Here is a 12324-nt window from a genome sequence, read left to right on the forward strand (position 1 = left end):
AACGGCTGAACGGTTCTCGATTAAATTTGGCATACGTATAGAAAATAGTCTGAAAGAACACATAGGCTACACTAATTAAGTGTTAATTCTTTATACATCCAAGAGGACGGAGTCGCGGGCGACAGCAAGTTAGTTATACATATTGTACACGATCAATTTAAGTTAAATATATTATTTTTGAATTATATGCAAACGATATACGTTGTGAGTATAATTACTAGATGCGTAAACAACATCGATGTCAGATAAAATTCATATGTATATAATTGAAGTGTTTCAAAACCTTTTATGATGCAAACAATAAAAAATTGATTAAGTCGAAAAATTGCGACCGGTGTAACAAACTGGTTATCCCAAAAAGTAAAAGCGAAGACTCGAAATCCTTTATTTTTATTCGTGGACGCTCCTTTCCAATGGTAATTTAGGGCTCGGTGGTTCTGAGAAAGCAGCCTTGAATACAAAGATTTTGGTTATTGATTCAATGTTATTTGAAGGTTAAAACTTTTTAGAGATCTCTCTCTTAAATGATATATGACTCAGAACGATAAAAAGGAGCGTTAATATGTATTGGAAAGGAATCGCATATGTTACGATTTGACGTAAGAAAAACTTTGTTGTCTTTATTTTAATGTTATTTTTACTATTTATACCTTTGGCGATATAACAAGGTACACTTATATGAAGGTTCTTTAAATCTAAAAATAACATAGTGAAACCGGTAATAATTTTTATTTTATCATAGTTGCGTATTTTAAAAAAAACGTTATATTTATTAACAAAGTTCGATAACGGCGTACAGAGACATATTCATTAAGCCATCTATGAAAGTAGGCTAAAATTAAACCTTTAAATCGGATATAGAGCTATCACCAAATGAAAAGAAATCAGATAAAGCAAGTTTAACTTTGTATTTAATTTATATGTTTAATATTATTTCGTTTCATAAAATAATTTCTTTGAAATGATAATATTAGGAGGGAGACTCCATGTATTTCTTTGTTCGATATTTCGGCTTCATTATAATTCCACTATCATGAGCGACTTTTTGTCTTCTCCTTACTTCGATACAATACTGCTCTGTTATATGACGAATAATGCATGACCAGGGGAATGTTTTTGCTGCAATTTTCTTTACTGCATATATGTAAGCATCGGCAAGCAAGTAAAACATTTGGCAATACTCGTGTCACTATATAAATTAAAAGTATACAAGACAGTTAGATTTGTTTAATATCTGCAGAGGTATTTCTGCCTTCTTTTTTATTATTTATTTTAATAATTAAAAAGAATTTTGAGTCTTTTTATTAAAGTATAGACATTTGTCATAAAGGAATATGCTTCTAACTCGAGGTTATAATTTATTTAAGCACGAGGTTAAAGTACAAATATAGCAAATCGCAACTTAAATATTAGTTTGCTATGTTAACTGCGCTATAAACGCTTTTCATAAAGGATCTCTTCGCTTGGCCATAAAGGATACTCCGAGGTTATAGCCCTCTCCGATTTCTTTTTTCATTTTATGGGCAGACATAATAGTGTAGAAATTGCTAGTGTGCAAATTGCCAGTGTTAAAAGCTGAACAGCTTTTAGGTTTATTTTATTATAAACTCGACGCGTAAAGTTTTATAAATAGAACATATTTACTATTTTAACAACTTTAATTATTTATCTGTCGTTATTACTTATTCTTCAGATTCTTATATCTAGAGTTTTTAAAGTAGCTTATTTACGAAAGCATTCTCTGGAGCTATTAAAAAAAAATTAAATCACAAACTTATTCTCCTTATAATGTTTGGGGTAGTTTCTTATTACTCTACGCATTTTGTATAATGTTTACATTTTCCGCACCGTTCATAAAGTGTACCGAGTTATTTTTAAAGAGACGTTTAGCGTCCGAACAGGAGGGCGTTAAACAAGTTTTTGTACCTTCAATAATATTAAAAAGAACCTTGTTTATGTTACAGTTTTACGATCATCTCTTCTCTCACTTTTTTGTCCAATTAAATTTGTTTTTCTTTGCTTATCAACTTCCTTTTGTCACCAATATACTTAGAGACATCTTTTGAAAAAAGGAATTATATGTAAGCTTGTCTGACCGTGGATTTACATTGCTAAACCACTTATTGTTTTCCCGTTCATTGTCTTAAAAAATAGTGAGATAAAAGTTGTTTTAAGGTTGTAGTATTTTGGATCAAAGGAAACCTTTGCATCGTAGACCACTGATTCTCTTACATCCTATATAATGTTTTTCTACAAAATGATAGTTGGTTGGGGGCATGACCGTTAGATAAGTTGCCTCGCTAGCTTGAGACGGAAGCAGCCGTATCCTGACTAGGAGTAGATGTCCGCATAATCACTCAAATGCAGCATTCGAAACCAGTATTCTGTAGTTTTAAACTGGCAACGTAACGTTTATGTTTTAATTGCTTCGATTACAATAACTAATGCAATGTTTTTTAAAGCATTGATTCATCGTTGTTCAATTTTATCTGAGATACTAACAAACCTTATTTTAGATTCCTTCCTTCTTGAAGCTTTCCATTTGGAATAAATCATTTTTTATATTTTTCTTGTATTCCATAATGGTTTTCTGCCTTAATGATTGCGGCAATTTTCTAACATTATGATTTATTGCTTTAACAATAGATGGTACAAAACTAATCTTGTTTCGAGATATCCATTTAAGCATCCTGCAAGAACTTGTGATTGGAAGTCCCGCTCTCATTATGATTCAATAATTTCGGTTTAAAACATTAAGAAATTGCTGTCAATTTATCTGCCCGTGAAATGGAATTTATTATATTTTATGTATTAAATCCCGGCTGTGACGCATTAATATGTTTGATGTTTTTGTAGTATTCGATCCTCGCATCAGATATGTATCTAATAGCAATAAGCGTACAGAAGCTAATTACATTTCTGGTTTATTTTTTGTGTCATATTGTATGTGTCTTTAGCTTGCCGTCTCGCTCTTGCATATATTAGGTGCGATGTTGGTATCGCGGCGTCATTTGCTAGGGTCCGTCCACTCCGCTTCCCCCTCCCCCGACAGTGTCTTCCCCCCGCCACGGTCACTGAGCACTCTGACCTCTTGCTGTGTCTACTAGAGATGTTACATCATTTTATACTTAGTTATCGTTATTGTAAAATACATGATTCGCAAAAAAACTTCTTACTTCAACACTCAACGTACGTTAATCGGTCTATGTGCGTGAATTTAGTATAAGAAATCTTTATTAAGGATCCTTTACTACTACTAATAAAATCAGTTATACCGAAGAATAAAATTTTTAACTTTTTAGTTATAAAGTTATAAGGAAGATTGCTAGATTGGTTTCTTCTTCATCAAATATAATTAAATAAAGATTTATATTTAGTGACCTATTCATCCACTGACATAATTTGTGCTTTCCATATAAAAGACATCAACGGGAATATTTTCATTTCCTATATACACCATACGGACATTCCATATCATGTTTACAATTTGTTTCAATTGTTCAATTCAAAAATTAATAATATATTTTATTTGATTCCTTTCTATTACTAAATAAAATATAATTTAACAGTTTTTACAAAACATATTTTGGTGTAAATATGACAACGCAAAATGCAGTATAAAACAAGTAAACACTTTCGCATTTTACAAATTATTTGTAAGGTATCGTAATCGAGTTTACAGAGGATAATCCTTGAAAACGTACACACATTACTCTCAGCTAGGCATTCAATGTGGTCAGTTTATTTTTGTTACTTTTTTCTTACTTGAATGTTCTGTAAGCACTTGAATAGTATAAATTGAAGCAGATAACAGGGTTGGCTTATTTATACTCCTTGAATTTCTCGAAAGATAATTGAAAAAAGAAATCTATAAAACGTTAATGCTTATATTATGACTAGCTGTTGACTGCGACTCTGCGAAAAAAACACTTCATAAGTAGCCCATGTATTCTTCCATGCTATGTTCTACATTTATGCCAGATTTCAGCGAGATCTATTAAGCCATTTTTGCGATACCTTTTAAGAAACATCCATCAATCTATCCATCCATCTGAATTCCATCGCACAGCCGCGTTGTGGAACTGTTTTCGGCGGTATTTCCAAACCAATACGACTTAGGATCCTTCAAAAAGCGAGCATACCATTTTCTTAAAGGCCGGCAACGAATCTGCATTTCCTTTAGTATTGTCTTATGTATGTCTACTTGTTATTATTTCATCTACCATACTACGCGAGTATAAAATTATTGAGAGTTTTTCTAATTAAAATAAAATTTGGTACAAAATTTTTGATTCCAATTTCTTTTCTCAAATTTATTGAAAAGTATCGAAACTAGATCTATTAAATCCACTTTTATGATGCCGTTAAAAATTTATTTGAATAATTTTTCATTTTTAAAAATAGGAAGCAAAGAGTTGCGACCAATTGCACGGACCGTCAACAACAAAAGAATGGGAACTGGCCGTTAAACTCAGTGGACGTTGATTCAAAACAAATGCCTGGGAAATTTTCTTTCTACTCTTTTGATATCCCTAGAATTCCTACAAAGTGCTAAGCTCCGTCGTTTGTTATGCGGAAAGTAAATGATTGGAATAATTTGCACGCGTCAGTACACACGTAGCTTTAAATTTATAAAATTATAGCTTTAAGAATATAAAAGATAATCTATTTATCGTTTCTTTTATTCAAAAAAATCTGGAATCATAAAAATTGGCAATTGAAAGTTTTTGTAAATATAATAAATAAGAGAGTTATGAATACATATTTAATAGCATGACTAATGTTAGTCGTCTTCTCAAGTCGTCTAGTCAACCTTTTCTTATAAGGGAGGGGAGATGGAATTATCAGAAGAAGAGACTTGTGAGAAGGGGAAATATCTTCTTTACAAATACAGTTAACCATGGGAGACGGTCACCTAACTATTTTGGCGAAGTGACCGTGAATCAAGTGGCTGCTTGCTTTGCCACCTTTTTTTGTAAAATAGTTGTGTGGATTAATGTATCATATGTGAGTGATTCCTTTGATTGGATCAAGTATTTCACCACCATAGTGATATTAGATCATTATATTAGAAAAAAAAACTTCATAACGATTACTTAATATCGAAGCATCCGCTTGCAACAATATAATAGGTTATTAGTCATGACGTTGGTGGTCCAAGGCAACAATATTTTTTATCTTTGTTAACATCAAGTCGCCGCATCACCACAGAGTATAAAAACTTTTGGTTTTTCTCGGTTACTGGATCTTTTGTACGAATACGGAGCAATTTTATCGAGGATATAAGTACAATTAAAAAAACTAATTGGTTTAATGTTAGATTCAGAAATGAAAAACTTTGTTTTTTAGTATCCTGATTTTGTTATGACGATTCATGTATTACAATTATCAATATGCTTTGTGCTGTGTTTTACTGAATTTTAAACTATTAAATTCTTTAAGTAAACGACATCACGTCTTATACGACTATTTCATTAACTTTAACACAGATAATAATGTTTCCCCTTCCTATGTTAAATGCGAAGAGAGCGTCGGTGGCTCAGGGGTCAAGCACTTGATTTGCAATCTGCAGATCCTGGGTTCTAATCCCGCCATGTACCAATGTGTTTGTCGATTTCCTATTTACATATGTACATTTATTCGACATTCTTACGGTGAAGGAAAACATCGTGATGCAACCTGCACATATCTGAAAAAATTCAAAGATATGTGTGAAGTCCACCAACCCGCACTTGGCCAGCGTGGTTGACTATGGCCTAATCACCCTTAACTTAGGGTAGGCTCCGAGCCCCTCGGTGGGGACATCTAGTGAGCTGATGATGATAATGTTAAATCCACTTTCCCTTCCCATCCTTCCCTTATAAGAAAAGGGTGGGAAGGAAAGACTAAAATAATTGCAATGTGAGACGCATGAAGAACATGTTTCTAAATAAAGTAGTGGATCGAATTATCCTGTTACTTAAATCATTTTACGTATAAATTTTAATACAAACTGTGTATTAAGTCGCTTCATCAAATTCAGTCCGTAAGGCACGCAACATTCCAACTTTGTACGAATATATGAGGTAAAAAAGCTAATTATTATGCTGTTTAAAGTTTTTAAGCGGACGGAGATTTGCGTCACGTTATAATTATAACCAGGTATTTTATTGTTATAAGACGTGATAAAAGACTTGGATTTCAACACATTTTAAAGTAGTTAAATTAGAAAAAATACAAATGTTGTAGAGCAATTAAACAGTAAATAATAATTCCTTTTTCGATTAAATGATTTCAAAATTAATTGATTTATCTTCATATTAAGTTAATACAAAGATTAGTAAAATAATCGTAGTTTTTAAATTGCTAGAATAGTTAGTTACTAGTACAGAAATTCTAGAGTTGTAAAATTTTCAACGTGCAATAATATTTGTCCAGTACGTGTAAATGAGGTTGAATGCTTTTAGCGTGTAAGGCTGTGGACAGAGACGTGACACGGTCAGTCGTTTCAGTTGAATATATACAGCATGTATATAATATTTATATGCAGTCGTGTTGGACACTGCGCCGTGGCATCTGCTCAAACAAGCGAGCATTGAACCCTCGTGATCCATGCCTGATAGGAACTGGTCCTGTCATTACTTGCTTCGTTTAGGAGGCGATAAACCACAAATTTATTGCAGGCCGTGCAAAATGTAAATGGACCTTGTAGTGTTATAAATGTCTTACACAATATAAAATCTTCCAGAATAATTTCAGAATTAAATGATTAGCGATGTTTCAAATTAATTACATTACGACAACTAATTAACATAATAATCAAAGTTCAATTGAAATTACAAAATGTGTTCTTTTGCTACTGTATTGCATTTACTTCCAATCATACTATCTATTGTGAATCTAATAAATATGATAATTAATCCTTCTTCCTTATTTATTTAAAACAAATACGTCAAGGGAGGAAACTCATATTAATCTGATCAGCCTTTTTATACATTATTAGTTAGAATCAATTAGAGCGAATGGCGCGCTTTCGTTACCAAGTCAAGTGTCAGATTGATAAGGGAGGGGACATAAGCGTTGATATTTTAATAAAGCTAGCGCTGATATACCGGCACAGTGTCGGATTTTCTTCCTAACAGTCTCTAGTGCAAACTTGCTATACAAAGTGATAAGCTGCAACTCTTCTTGAAAACATTAATCTTTTAAGAAAGATTTTTTTGCGATTGAATTAAAACAATTAAATCCGCAGGCATATCCGAGGCCACAAAATAATAAAACATCAACAACATCACAGTGAATCAGAATAATATATTACACCTTGCTTAATAATTTGTTCCTATTAATGTTTTTATAGCAAACATAATTTGTTGGTTAGAGTTGTATAAATTTATTTTCGTGATTTATCGAGAATTCAGAAAATTATTTTCGAATATAATGTCGCTGCATGATAACATAAATGTACAACAACATACAACGTATGATAGTAATGAAAATTGTTGGAAAACGAAAGAATGAAGTAGTTGTAAGTGTTAGTGGCAATTATTAGTTAGTAAAAAACTTATGGAATAAAGGATTGGTCTGTATGTACATATAGGACACCGACACATTATAAAATAAAAGGGGTGAATTCTCTGAATATTATTTATACCAATTATAGACAATTAAGCAACTTGTTAGGCAGACAACTTTACTTTAGACAAATAATTTACATTAATTTTTATTTAATTGGATAAACTGTGTAAAAACATATTTTACTTTATACGAGGAAGTTGAATTCTTCGTATGAATTTAGTATGATGCTCAGTTTTTTAACCGTTTTTTGGCAGTTTATTTACAAACTTTTAAGATGTGGAAAAAAAATAGATGTCTTTAACGTTAATTTTCCTTTTAAAATTTTCCTCTAGTGATGTGCGGTGAATCTATAATGCTTAGCATTTCTAAGAATGTAATGTACACATCAAAGTATTCACCTTTACCTATTTAAAGACATTGAGATAATGTGCTTTTTAAATCTTCAATATCATTGATCCCTAGTTGCAGCCGAGTGGCATTACATCTACCAATTATCATCTACATGCCATTTAAGGTCGTGCGTATAAATGTGCTCCAGTCCAATACTTTGGTGACAGCTTTCCCTCTGTCATTCTAAAGAAATAAAAAACTTGTAATCTACTAGTTGTCGCCCACGACTCCGTCCGCTCGGAATTAAAAAAAAAAACTTAATTAGTAGTCTATGTGTTCTTGCAGACTATTTTCTACATCCTAACCAAATTTTATCTAGATCCGTTCAGCCGTTCTGGAGATACCTTCAAACATCCTTCCATCCATTAATAAGATTTTTCAGTGTTAATATTTTAAGCGCCTCATTTTTTTATGTTCCGTGTTATTAAAACGCTTAGAATGATTCAACATTAGCATAAATCCATGTTTGGCTCAATACGTAGGTTAGTGACAGGCGACAGACACGAAATAGCGGCCGAGGTCCTTCACCCACTCATGCTTGAGTACGTACAGTACGTAACCGAACTGAGCCGTTACCTACGGAACACTTATACAAATACTGCGACACTTGGAACAACACACTGGAAACCCACATTCGATACGCACGTTTGTAGTTAGATATTTATATGTTAACAGTTAATTTCGATAATTTTTTGATTATGATGAGGGAAATTGGAAAACTAAAATGATCGAAATTTAAAATTCGAACATTACAGTATCATTGATTTTTAGCCGACGTCAAAAAGAAGGAGGTTATCAATTTGACTGTATTTTCATGTATGTTAACTATGGTTCAAGGAACTTAAACGTAGCTCAAACATCTCAGACAAAATGTATGTATCTAATAATTTCTTACTTTCGGAGATATTCATGACATTATTTAGTTACTATTTAGTGCATTTTGTTTTTAAAATTAACTTATTTCGACTGATCGCTTTATATAGTGCCAGCTAACAACGTTATTTAAATAACCAACTAACGAGGCAAGAGTTATATTTCATCGAATGACTTGTCACCGCTTATAGATAATTCCTAATAGTAAACTTCATAAGGTAATGCCCGCTTACGGGAAGTTACAGACCAAGAATAACTTTGTATCACAATTTATCAAATTGTAATTATTTGTTAAGACTGCAGTGAGTCATCGTAACATCATTAATACAAGGTTAAAAACGCTTGTCTGCTCGTTATAAAGAAGTAGCTATTTTATCTAAAGTTACGTGCTTGTTAGTTAATTTTTCCAATAGTTTCCCACAGTATTTACGACTGTGAAATAATATTTTTTTTACTTATACAACTCTGTATTGAACAGACAACATAACAATTAAAAGTTAGTTAGTTAACGAACGTTTATTTGGTGTTTCGTAGCATTAGGTATTTTAAAATATTAATACCATTTGCAACATTTATCCAGTGGCAATCTATCGCTGGCCTTAATGGCTGGGCTGGAATATTGTCATTTTCCTTTTTATTTGTCAAAAATGCCAGCAAGGGAAAATTTCTTTCATTTGGTTTGCAAGATATTTTCAGAACAAATTACAGCAATTATGTTGAAATATATTAAAATAAATACATCGTCTGATTGTATACCTTGTTAAGTTATTTATCTTTACATAAACTACTTTAGCCAATTCAAAGTCATGTTCTGTTGAGATCATCAAACCACAGCAATATATAATTGTTGATTTTAACCTGGAAAATCTATTCGCTTATTACTGGAAATACTTTGTACTGACTATAGGGTAAATATTGCATTTACATACATGCACGTAATTTCATGTTAAATTTATTGTTTATCTAAGCAATTCTATATACCGATGGCTTTTGAGTACAACCTTAGCTGAAGATTCTTATACCTATTTAAATGCGCAACCAGCTAGATCTAAACAAGGCAATTTAAATAATTTTCCTATACCCTGTTGGCATTCCTTTATAAGCCCTCCATTTATTTTCATACGTTAACATGTTAAACCTTTAAGTGCAAAATCGTGTTTCTTTTTCTTACAGCAATCGGAAATGTTTATGCATTTTGGGAACATTCGGCGGTGGCCTTGGGTTGGCGGATATTCGAACAAAAGCTGAACACCGGTGATGCGACCAAATGATGTCATACTACACTTATTACCTACGAAGACTTACGATCGTCTAGCTTATATTCAATGTTTTAGTATACACAAGCTGCCGCCTGCGATTCCGTCCGCGTAGAATTTTAAATTAATTTAATTAGTAGCTTATGTGTTCTTCCAGACTTTGTTCTACATATATGCCAAATTTCATCAAAATCCGTAGAGCAGGTTTGCGGATATCTTCTAACAAACATCCATACATCCAAATATTCGCATTTATTTAGTAAGATTCGTTTCAATGTGAAGTACGTGATGTCGCTTAGATCATACATATAATAATTATTTTTATTGTTAACCATGAGTTAATTTATGTTAAGTAAACAAGTCGTGCTGAAGTTAACTTAGAGGAAGTTTCATAATGAAATGATTTATTAAAATACATTTTTCTATGGGACTGGGTTAGCGTAATTATTTGAATTATTTAAGCCTTTATACAGTACCAGAAGATCAGAATGCTAAGACAAGACTTGGTTAAATTCTTGACATTAAAACTGGAGTTAATCATCTAACAACGACCTTTCGTGCAGACCTGGAAATAGAAATGATCATAATATTGAAATGCCTTTAAAACATTTCAGACCTCTTGTTGAGTCTGACAAACTAATGTTATTGTTTTATAAGGTGTTCATCGCAAAGCTTTAACATTGAAAGCTCATTGTAATAAGAATAGGCGATGACGTCAGTTAGTTGAAAGTACAAGTAAAGTTGTGTCCGCCGACGGAGAAGCCGATGCCGGCCGGGGAGAGGCTGGCGGATGTACATCTCGATTATTATTCTTGTTTAGCCAATGGAACAATGCCGAGGCTGTCCGGTCGCTGATTGCGTGCCGCATGACAATTTCATTCCCTGCGCCTCACCATTACCGCAGCGCTCGATAATATTATAAACTACAGCTTAATAACGCGAGGAATAATAACCCGATGATGTTTATTATGGAAAATATTAAACTCATTATATGTATTGGATCATCGTGGCTCAAAGCTCTACCTATTTTAAAAGCACTGATGTCATGAACTTGAATAGAACTGGAATTATTATATTATTAATGATGTGGTTATTGATTTAATGTGTTTCTAGATGACAACAAACAGTTAACTCTAGTGGTGTAATTGAGATTCGTCTGATCATAACACGTTTCATTTCCTGTGTAGCGGCAGTAGCGGCGAGTATGCGCCTCCACAGCTCGCGTGAGAATCCAACGTAATCGCCTCTCTTATATACTCTTTTATAATTATGGAGTAAAGGACCTACCTTGGATATATCGCGATTAAATACATTCTAGTAATTAAGGTGTATTCTTTATTCTCGGATTATGTTATTGAATTAACCATGGGTTTCTGATACTAGAATCTGTATTGTATAAAACATATTGTGATCCCTGTCATAATCTTTGGCAAAAGAGAGGCAGCAATATGTTCTAAACGGCGATTTTGGTCTTAGAAACCCACAGTAAGAAGATAAAAATATTTAAATTTCAAATGCTCTAGTAATGATTGTTATTATTAAATTGTAAATATACTCGAAAGGGCCAATGCACTCGGTATGTTATGCTACTAATCTTTGCTTCGTATTTAGCAAAAAAAGAACCTACTTAACGCGAACTAAGAATAAGTTAGACCAGACCGTATGGAAATAATCTGACATATTTTCCTCTGTTGACGGTAGTCAAAATTCTTTTTCTTAGGGCTGAATATTTGTTAAATAAACTGTATGAATATAAAATGGTTTCTCGTTATTGAAAAAATGGTATATTCAATGTAAAAATTAACAGACACGCAGACAGACAAGCGGCGTGAGAATGATTGGTGCGGTGCGCAGCAGCAGCCGGAAATGACCGCTGTTGATAGCAACAAGAATTAGTCGCGCATCAATTTACTTCATCTTCTAACATTATCTTTAATTTTAACGAATCTTTTATTAAACAGTGCAATTACTTTAATTTTTATAATACTGATCACTCGGTAGCTTGTTCGTTCAATAGATTAAAAAATTAAGTGGTTATGAATATATGATTTTACCTCTGACATTTAGAAAAACTATTTTCGTGCTAAAAATGGAAAACAACTACTAAAGAAGGCGTATGTTATGACGGTCACGTGCTCCATACATTTGGCTAGATGTTTTATATGGAATGGTCTACTGATTACAATCATGTCTTGTACGTATTATTTTATGCGATATAGTTTATTCCCGTATGCGATATTAAGTCGATGTT

This window comes from Papilio xuthus, unplaced genomic scaffold (genome assembly GCF_000836235.2).
Source record: "Papilio xuthus unplaced genomic scaffold, Pxut_1.1 DF828780.1, whole genome shotgun sequence".
NCBI classification, from domain to species: domain Eukaryota; kingdom Metazoa; phylum Arthropoda; class Insecta; order Lepidoptera; family Papilionidae; genus Papilio; species Papilio xuthus.